Below are 10,238 nucleotides of genomic sequence, written 5' to 3'. Positions count from 1 at the left end.
TCTCAAAGTAATTATTGCACTGAGTTTAAGAAGTCAGGGCCAGGTGCGGTGGCTCACGCCTGTAATCCCAACACTTTGAGAGGCTGAGGCGGGAGGATGGCTTGATGTCAGAAGTTTGAGGCCAGACTGGGCAACATAGCGAGATCTCATCTCTACAAAAAATTTAAATATTAGCTGGGAGTGGTGGCATGTGCCTGTGGTCCCAGCTACTCAGGAGACTGAAGTGGGAAGATTGCTTGAGTCCAGGAGTTCGAGGCTGCAGTGAGCCATGATTGCACAACTGCACTCCAGCCTGGGCCACAAGCGAGACGATGTCTCAAAACAAACAAAACAAAACAAAAAACAAAAACAAAACAAAAAAACAGAAAAAATCAAAAAGCAGGGTGCCATGGCTCATGCCTGTAAGCCCAACACCTTGGAGGCTGAGACAAGAGATTGCTTGAGGCCAAGAGTTCAAGACCAGCTTGGGCAACATACTGAGACCCTGTCTCTAAAATTAAAAAAATTCTTGTAAATAAAAAACACAAAAAGTCCTGTGGGAGAAGGAAAACCATCAGGAAGAACAGCTAACAGATGCTGGGCTTAATACCTAGGCAATGGGATGATCTGTGCAGCAAACGACCATGGCACACGTTTACCTATGTATCAAACCTGTGCATCCTGCGCATGGACCCCTGAACTTGAAATACAAATTGGAAAAAAAAGAAAAGTCAAAAGGTACTTAAAACACCTTTAACAAAAAATAGCAATACCTTCCTTCCCTTTGCTCCAGAGGTGACCACAATCACTCTGTTGTACATATTTTATGGTATTTATCTTCAGATGTCTAAAGAACAGGTTTAGTCACCATCTCCATTTATTGGTTTGACCCATCATCTCTGGACCAGCCTGACGAATGAGCAGTTAGCTTTTTAAAGTACTTCCTGTTCCCCTCTTCTACTCAATGTAGTATACCTCTTGCTTAAGTTAACATTACATGTTTATCTTATTATGATTATGTGATTTTTATTCAATTGAGCCCATTGAAACCAAGATACGTTTCTCTTCTTGTACAACTTTTTGTTTTCTCTAAAGTTAGTAATCAGGTCTCTTTCTTTTTTAAAATTTGCTTACTGTTCTAGATACCTAACAATAACTTTTCTTAGATCTTCTAAGAGCCTTTTAATATTCCCACACAACAAGAAATTCAGATAATCTACCCATTCTGTTTTTTTCTCACTGATCATCCTCCTGGAACCCTCTGTCCTTCTCCTTCTTTTTTTATTTTTTATTTATTTTTTATTTTTTTTCTTGAGATGGAGTCTCTCTCCGTTGCCCAGGCTGGAATGCTGTGGTGCAATCTCGGCTCACTGCAACCTCCACCTCCCAGATTCAAGTGATTCTCCTGCCTCAGCTTCCCGAGTAGCTAGGATTACAGGCACATACCACCGACGCCCGGCTAATTTTTGTATTTTTGGTAGAGACAGGGTTTCACTATCTTGGCTAGGGTAGTCTCGAACTCCTGATCTCAAGTGATCTGCCCACCTTGGCCTCCCAAAGTGCTGGGATTACAGGTGTGAGCCACCGTGCCAGGCCCTTCTCCTTCCATCTGGGCTGGTTTGCTTCCACTTTCCATCACCCTGGGAGTTTCCTCTGCCACTCTCCTGTGTTGGGATCCCCTGGTTCCCCAGGCCCCCTCTTTCTTGGTTTTTTCCAAGAAAAGTGGGAAGCAAACCTTTTGAGAAACTGCATGTCATCACCTCTCGGCCTTTTGGCTAAGATCAAGTGGAGAAACTGCATGTCTAAAAATGTCTTTATTTCCCTTCAATACTTAATTGATAATTGAGCAGAATATTAAATTTTAGGTGGGAATCATTTCCCTCAGGATTTTGATGCCTCACTCTATTTTCTTCTAGCTTCTGATGTTTTTATTGAGCAGTCTGAGGCAATTCTGATTGCTGATCCTTTGTAAAAATCTTCTTTTTTATCTCTCGGGAAGCTTTTAGGATCTTTTCTTTATCCCTGGAGTTCTGAAATTTCACAATGATATGTAGGCCTGAGTGGGACCTTTTTTCCCTCATTGTTCTTGGCGCTCAATGGACCCTTTTATACTGGAAATTCAGATTCTGCACTTCTGGGGAAAGTTTTCTTATTACTTATTTTAATAGTTTTCTCCCCTCCATTTCTCTGTCCTCTCTTCCTGAAATAAGGCAGAGTAAGGGGGAAGGGAGTAAGAGAAGATACTATTTTAGACAGAGTAGCCAGAAGTCTCTCTGATGAGGTGATATCTGAGCACAAACCCAAATCAGTATCCTCTCATCTCTGAGAAAAATTGTTAGACTTTTTCTCTCATTCCTTGCTCTGATTCTTTTTCTTTTCCATTTCCTTTGTCCATCTTTTGTGGTCTCCCTCCTGTCAGGAGGCTCCCCTCATGTGTCTAGTGATCCTTGGCTGAGTGTGCACATTCAGTGGGACGCAAAACCTCACACTGTACCCCAAACATATACACAGTTACTATTTGTCAATTTAAACATTTTTTTAACTTGAGCAACAACAAAAAAGAGAGAGACACTGAAAGCTGATGGGAAGCTCTGAGTGGGTAGAGTTTGTCACCTGGAGATTTTTCTTTTTTTTTAGATACGGGGTCTTGAGGTGGGAGGCAAGACTCGCCTGTGGAGGTGGGGCTCACATACCGGACCAAATTGAGGACTAACTAAAACAGGTCCAGGGCAGAAGCAGCTTTCCATAAGACACGCCCACAAGGGTACTATGTCAGTTTACTGTTCCCATGGCAACACCCAGATGTTACCACCCCTTTCTACGGCAATAACCCTGACCCTGCAATGACCACTCTCATCCTAGAATCTCTGCATAAACCACCCCTTAATTTGTATATAATTAAAAGTGGGTATAAACATGAGTGCAGTACTGCCTCTGAGCTGCTACTCTGGGCACACTGCTCTGCCAGCAGCGGTACCTCTGCTGCTGCTGTGCACCGCCACTTCAATAAAGTTGCTGTCTAGGCCAGGCATGGTGGCTCATGCCTGTAATCCCAGCACCTTGGGAGGCCAAGGCAGGTGGATCACCTGAGGTCAGGAGTTCAAGACCAGCCTGGCCAACATGGCAAAACCCCATCTCTATTAAAAATACAAAAATTAGCCAGCCGTGGTGGCGAGTGCCTGTAATCCCAGCTACTCAGGAGGCTGAGGCAGGAGAATCACTTAAACCCAGGAGGCAGAGGTTGCAGTGAGCCGAGATCGCGCCATTGCACTCCAGCCTGAGTGACAAGAAACTTTGTCTCAAAAAAAAAAAAAAGTTGCTGTCTAACACCACTGGCTTGCCCTTGAATTCTTTCCTGTGTGAAACTGAGAACCCTCCCAGCTAAGGCCCAATTTGGGGGCTTGCCTGTCCTGCATTAGTCTCACTCCCACCCAGGCGGGAGTGCAGAGGCACTAACATGGCTCACTGCAGCCTTGAACTGCTGGGCTCAAGCCATCCTCCTGCCTCAGCCTCCCCAGTAGCTGAGACCACCAGCATGCACCACCATGCATGTTGTCATTTTCATTGGGGAACTCCTTCCTGTGGAATTGCTTCCTTTCTCCAGAGAGGAATCTCCCAATCTTCCACCTGAGGGTGGTGAGGGGGAGTGCAACTCTGGAGAGAGTGGGAACATCATCACTCATTCATCTGGACTTGCACTTACCTCTCCTCACTCTGCCTTCAGTGATGTCCCGAAGTTCCTGGGCCTTTCTGGGATTCCACAGGGCAAGCTTGTTGGCTTCCGGTGAGCAGTTCCTTCTGCGGACCCTGCAGTTTCTGTCCCTACCATCCCATCTCCGGTCCATCGATGACCTCTTGCCCATTCTCTCTGTCCTCATGATTTCAGTGGGATTTACTGACAGCACGCAGGTTAAAATGTATCCAACCCACTATGTTTAACCAGCACATGAAATACTCTAAAACAAATTCTGCAAACAGATGAGGTTAAGAAATTTTTTTTTCAAGAAAAAGAAAACCCTTGCAATCTATCCCTCCTGTCATGAAACCCCTGTACTTGACAATCATGGAATTTTATGGGTGAAGTGAACTCAGACATCATCAGTGCCCACTAGCTCATTTTACAGATAGAGAAACTGAAACCCAGACTGCAGAAGTAACTTGCCCAGAGTCACAGAGCCAGTGAGTGGCAGACTAATGAGTCCGCAGTTCCCACTTGGAATCCTGTACCTCTCCACTCAGCCTTCCCAGAAGAGCCCCTCTGGCAGTAGAAAGATTTTCCTCTTGATGGGGCTTTCGAAGCAAATGCTTTTTTGCCCTCTGGGCCAGTCTGACCCCGATCAGTCCTATCTGGAGAAGAACCATGACAATGAACTAGACATTGTTTCTCGGCAAGACCAGGAGTGTTCATGGCATATTAAACAAAGATCGTTTCTTAAAGGACAGAGTCAAGATAACAAACCTAACTTAAAATAAACCTGCAGTCAGATTACCAATTAACACCTAAGTGTATTTAAGCAGAAATAAATTTAATTGTCTAATTAATTTTTCACCAATTAAGTCCATTTTTACATGTTGCGTTTTACACTGCCTTGGCAATGAAAGTAATTGGATCCCTTTATAACCATTTTCCACTTCCTGGTTTGCTAAGTAGTTCAATGCTGTTGTCTATAGAAGATATAAATTGCCCCAAACTGGCCACATTGCAACTTTATGAAGTTCATAAAATACTTCTATTTGGAGGATGGGAGATGAGGAGAAGCTGCAAAGATGAAAATGACGATTTGTGGAATGGCAGAGTAGAAAGGGTGCCTGCGGTAGGCAGCCTCTAAGATGGTCCCCAATGATCCCTGTCCCCTGACATTCACACCCTGGTGAAGTTCCCTCCCCTTAAGTGGGGACTGGACCTAATGACTTCCTTCTAAGATGTAAAATACATGCTGAGGCTGGACGTGGTGGCACACACCTGTATCCAAGCACTTGGGGAGACTGAGGCGGGAGGATTGCTTGAACCCAGGAGTTCTATACCAGCCTGGGCAACATGGCGAGACCCCATCTCTACAAAAAAAATAAAATACAGGATAGGGCACAGTAGCTCACACTTGTAATCCCAGCACTTTGGGAGGCCAAGTCTGGCAGATCACTTGAGAGCTCAGGAGGTTGAGACCAGCCTGAACAACATAGTGAAACCCCATATCTACAAAAATACAAAAAATTGGCCAGGCGAGGTGGTGCACACCTGTAGTTCCAGCTACTTGGGAGGCTAGGGTGGGAGGATCACCTGAGCCTGGGGAGGTCGAGGCTGCAATGAGCCATGATCATGCCACTGCACTCCAGCGGGTGACAGAGCAAGACTGTGTCTCCAAAAATAGTAAAATAAAATAAAATAATAAAAACTTTTTTAAAAATGTGGTGAGTAAAATACAGCAAAATTGATGGGATATTACTTCCAAGATGGGTCATAAAAAGATTTCTAGCCTAACTGCTCTTGCTCATTCTCTCATTTTCTCCCTCTATCTCCCCACCCCCTCTCTCTTTCGCTCTCTTTTTCTCTCTCTGATCATTCAGTCTGGGTAAAACTATGTCTTGAGCAGCCCTAGAGAGAAGCCCACATGCAAAGGAACTGAAGTTTCCTGCCCAAAGCCATGTGAGTGTGCCTGGAAAAGGAACCTCCTGCCCTAGTCAAGCCTCTGGAGACTGCAGTCCCAGCTAGGCCACCCCAAACTGCTGATCTTCATCAACTCTGTGATGTAATGATAAATACTTACTGCTTTAAGCTTCTACGTTTGGGGATGATTTAGTATACAGCAATTGTGGGGAGACCTGGGTATGAGTCCTGACTTTTCCACTTCTTTGCAAAATCACTTTGTATGAGCCCCTTAACCTCTCGTTATTTATTTATTTATGACAGAGTCTCACTCTGTCGCCCAGGCTGGAGTGCAATGGTACGATCTCTGCTCACCACAACCTCCGGCTCCCGGGTTCAAGTGATTCTCCTGCCTCAGCCTCTCAAGTAGCTGGGATTACAGGCACTCGCCATCATACCCAGCTAATTTTTGTACTTTTAGTAGGGACTGGGTTTCACCTTGTTGGTCAGGCTGGTCTCGAACTCCTGACCTCAGGTAATCCACCTGCCTCAGTCTCCCAAAGTGCTGGGATTACAGGTGTGAGCCACTGTACCCAGCCCCCTAACCTCTCTTAATTACCCGTTTCCTCGTCTGTAAAATGGGGATAATAACCATACCTAACCCCACAGAGTTCCATGGGGTTCAAGAAGGAAACTAGCTTTAAATGATCGTTAGGCATTAGATATTTTTATCTACACTATCTCATTTTTTTCATATTTTAAAGGAAAAAAGAATACATGGAAAGTGTCTAGTAAATTGGAGCACCATGCTAGTATTCTTAGAGCCAATTCATTCTATGATTTATTAAAACATTGTTTAACCAAATATCAATCTTGGATCAACTTTAAATAAACCATGTGTCTTTAAGAACCGATGGGTTTTAATTAGTTTCTTAATTAGCATGTGAGAAGTTTGCAAACCTGTTGGGTTTGCTATCAAAATCAGAAGAATAACCTTTATATGATTCTCACATGATGAGCCAGGGCCGAGGCCCACAGGACCCTCAAGTTAATATGACCCAAGCTCGACTCTCTCTGATAAGCCCCTAATCAGGAAGGCTGAGCCTTATTAACAACACCACTCTCCTCCTGCTCCACCAACCTGGGAACCTCCAAGTCATCCCCCCAGAATCCTCTCCTTCCACTCTTTACCCCCACTCTTGTCATCAAATCCTGCAATTCTAATTCAGGGACATTTTTTCCCCACCACCACCCTGCCACTGTTTTAGTTCAGACTAATTGCCTTCACATTTAATCATTAATCAAATATCTATTGACAGTGCGTGGTGCTTCAGAAGTTGGGCTCTGCAGGCCGGGTGCTGCGGCTCACGCCTGTAATCCCAGCACTTTGGGAGGCCGAGGCAGGCGGATCACGAGGTCAGGAGATCAAGACCATCCTAGCTAACACAGTGAAACCCCGTCTCTACTAAAAATACAAAAAAAAAATTAGCCGGGTGTGGTGGCGGGCACCTGTAGTCCCAGCTACACGAGAGGCTGAGGCAGGAGAATGGCGTGAACCCGGGAGGCGGGGTTTGCAGTGAGCCGAGACTGCACCACTGCACTCCAGCCTGGGTGACAGAGCGAGACTCCATCTCAAAACAAAACAAAAGGTGAGCTCTGCATGGGAATACAGTAATTAATCAGGCCCCCTGTCTTCAAGGAACTAACACGTTTCCTCATTCAGTTTTGCAAAATTCAGCTGAACTACATTGATAGTTATAAGTAGGCTGCCTTGGGCTAAGTCTTGGCCTTTCCACTTACTGTGCGTCCTTGGACAAGTTACCTAAAGTCTCTGTACTTCAGTTTTGTCACTTGCAAAACAGGGATAATAATAGTACCTATGTCACAAGGATTAAGAGAGTTAAAACATGTTTAAATGCTTAGAATAGTTTCTAGCAATCAAAAAATGTTAGCCATTACTATTTTTGGACCATAACCTGTTTTCTCTCTGTAGGCCAAACCATCCATTCCAGAGGTGCCTGACTCTTCTTCCTAAAGAACCATTTAGCTATGTCATTTCCCTAACAAACGTCACTAACGTATGTCTTAGCATGGCCCATCTGTCTCTGGCCCTCGGCCTCCACCCTAACCCCATCCTTTCCCCAACACTCCACTGAATGTGTCTCACCCTTGCCAAAACATGCCACTCTGAGCCTAATCATGTGTCTTTGTGCCAAGACAAATGAGGCATTAAAGAGCAGACAGACTTGTGGCCGGGCGCGGTGGCTCACGCCTGTAATTCCAGCACTTTGGGAGGCCGAGGCGGGCGGATCACGAGGTCAGGAAATCAAGACCATCCTGGTTAACACGGTGAAACCCTGTCTCTACTAAAAATACAAAAAATTAGCCGGGCGCGGTGGCGGGCGCGTGTAGTCCCAGCTACTCCGGAGGCTGAGGCAGGAGAGTGGCGTGAACCTGGGAGGCAGAGCTTGCAGTGAGCCGAGATAGTGCCACTGCAGTCAGGCCTGGGCGAAAGAGCGAGACTCTGTCTCAAAAAAAAAAAGAGAGAAGACAGACTTGTTCAAGGGATGACAAGACAGAGCCCAAGATGGCGGCTGGACGCTCCCCGTCTCTTTCAGGCTCTGTAAGGAGTGGCTACCGCAAGAGACAAAACAGGCTGGGACTTCACTACTCTATGGCAGTGGGTAGCACAGGGCTTAAAATGGCGGAAATGTTTGCTGCCAGGAAATATCAGACGGGAAGAAAAGGAATTAAACCTTGTTCTTATCTTGCTTGGGAACCATAGAACTGCCCCTGCTGTCATCAGGGAAAGAGAAGAAAGGAAGAAAGAGCTTGAGCTTCAGAGTAAGTAAGACCTGTGTCCAAATCCTGGCTCTACCTCTAGCTAAACAAGCACTGTAACCTCAGTTTCTTTGGCTAGAAAATGGGACTAAGAATGGTTACTTTGTGGAGTTGATGTGAGAATTGAATGAGAAAACTTATGTGAAACGTACGCAGCACACCACAGGCTCCAGATAAGATATTACCTTCCCATTTTCTCATGCCCTGTTGTCCATGCTGGTGAAATATCCCAGCTCACCTCACCCTGTCTGCCTGGTGAACTCCTACTTGATCTTCAAGTCCTAGTTCAATGTCACTTGCCAGAGGAGCCTTTCCTGGCTTTCTCAGGCATAGTTTGTCACTCCTGCCACTATCTCCTCCTGGACTGGGAACTCCTGCAGAGCAGGAATAACAACTGAAACAACCTTTGCATCCTCAGAGTCTAGCATCATTCAAAAATAAATATCTGGGCTGGGTGCAGTGGCTCACGCCTGTGATCCCAGCACTTTGGGAGGCTGAGGCAGGAGGATCACTTGAGCCCAGAAGTTCAAGACCAGCCTGGGCAACATAGTGAGACCCTGTCTCTAAAATAAATAAATGGGCCAGGTATGGTGGCTCACCCTTGTAATCCCAGCACTTTTGGAGGCCGAGACGGATGGATCACTTGAGGTCAGGAATTCAAGACTAGCCTGGCCAACATGGCGAAACCCTGTCTCTACTAAACAAAAAGTAGCTGGTTGTGGTGGCGTGTGCCTGTAATCCCAGCTACTCAGGAGGCTAAGCCAAGAGAATTGCTTAAACCCAGGAGGTGGAGGTTGCAGTGAGCCGAGATCGCACCACTGCACTCCCAGCCTGGGCAACAGAGCAAGACTCCATCTCCAGAAAAATAAAAAATAAAAATAATTAAAAATAAATAATATAAAATAAAGAAAAATTAAAGAAAAAAGAAATATCTGTTGGGTAGTGTCCTATGATTTCCATGTAAAAATAAAGGATTCTTAAGTGCTTTAAAATATTTCTTATTACAGCATCATTTGTAATAGAGAAAGTTTGGAAGCAACATAAATGTCTAATAATTAGGGGTTAAGTAAATTATGGTTTATCCTCATAATGTAATGTATGCTGCCATGAAAATCACGTTATAGAAATGTGCTGTTGGCATTTCTCAATATACATTATGGGGAAAGAAGCAGGTTTCAACGCAGTACTATGTACAGAATGATCCTGTTTTGTGATAAAAATATAAATGTTTATGTATGCATAAAAAGGTCTGGAAGGACCCAGTGGTTGTCTCTGGGTGGGTGGAATTTGCATGTTTCTTTTCCTTCCTTATGCTTATATGTATTTTGTGATTTTTCTATAATGAGCATAAATTACTTTTGTAGTAAGAAAAAAAATTTTTAAACTACCAAAAATTGTTTTTCTGATTGTAATGCATTTTCATTGTAGAAAATTTGAAAACTATGAAAACTATAAAAAATAAAAGATAATTATGCATATTGTTCTACCTAGAGATCCTGTTAACATTTTAGTATAATTCTTTCTAGTCCTTTTTTTAAAAAAAATGCATGTATGAATTTTTTAAATTACTTGAGATCAAACTGATCTATAGCTTAAGATCCTGCAATTTTTTATTACACTGTGAATATTTTCCAAAGCTATTACAAATTCTAAATATTAGATATCTCACAAAGGACTGGAAAAATCAGCTATCCTGGGGAGAAAAAAATAGAAGAATCAAAAAGAGGGTTCATGGCCTCCCAAATACAGCACAAGGCATTTTAACGTCTTCTCTAGCCCTAGAGAGGGCTTATATTGTATAAAACACTTTACAATATTCCATATTAGCAATTTT

General features: G+C 44.0%; 1 long non-coding RNA gene across 1 annotated transcript; it reads right to left on the bottom strand.

Annotated features, from left to right (window-relative positions):
• Positions 1–1,778: 1,778 nt before the first annotated feature.
• Positions 1,779–7,619, bottom strand: LOC129008046 (uncharacterized). The gene is made up of 3 exons (XR_008492454.2): positions 7,540–7,619; positions 3,683–3,847; positions 1,779–2,179 (listed from the first exon to the last, which is right to left on the bottom strand). It is a non-coding gene; the product is annotated as an uncharacterized LOC129008046 (long non-coding RNA).
• Positions 7,620–10,238: the final 2,619 nt, after the last annotated feature.

Source organism: Pongo pygmaeus, chromosome 9 (assembly GCF_028885625.2).
Source record: "Pongo pygmaeus isolate AG05252 chromosome 9, NHGRI_mPonPyg2-v2.0_pri, whole genome shotgun sequence".
NCBI classification, from domain to species: Eukaryota; Metazoa; Chordata; class Mammalia; order Primates; family Hominidae; genus Pongo; species Pongo pygmaeus.
This window is presented reverse-complemented; position numbering and strand designations above follow the sequence as displayed.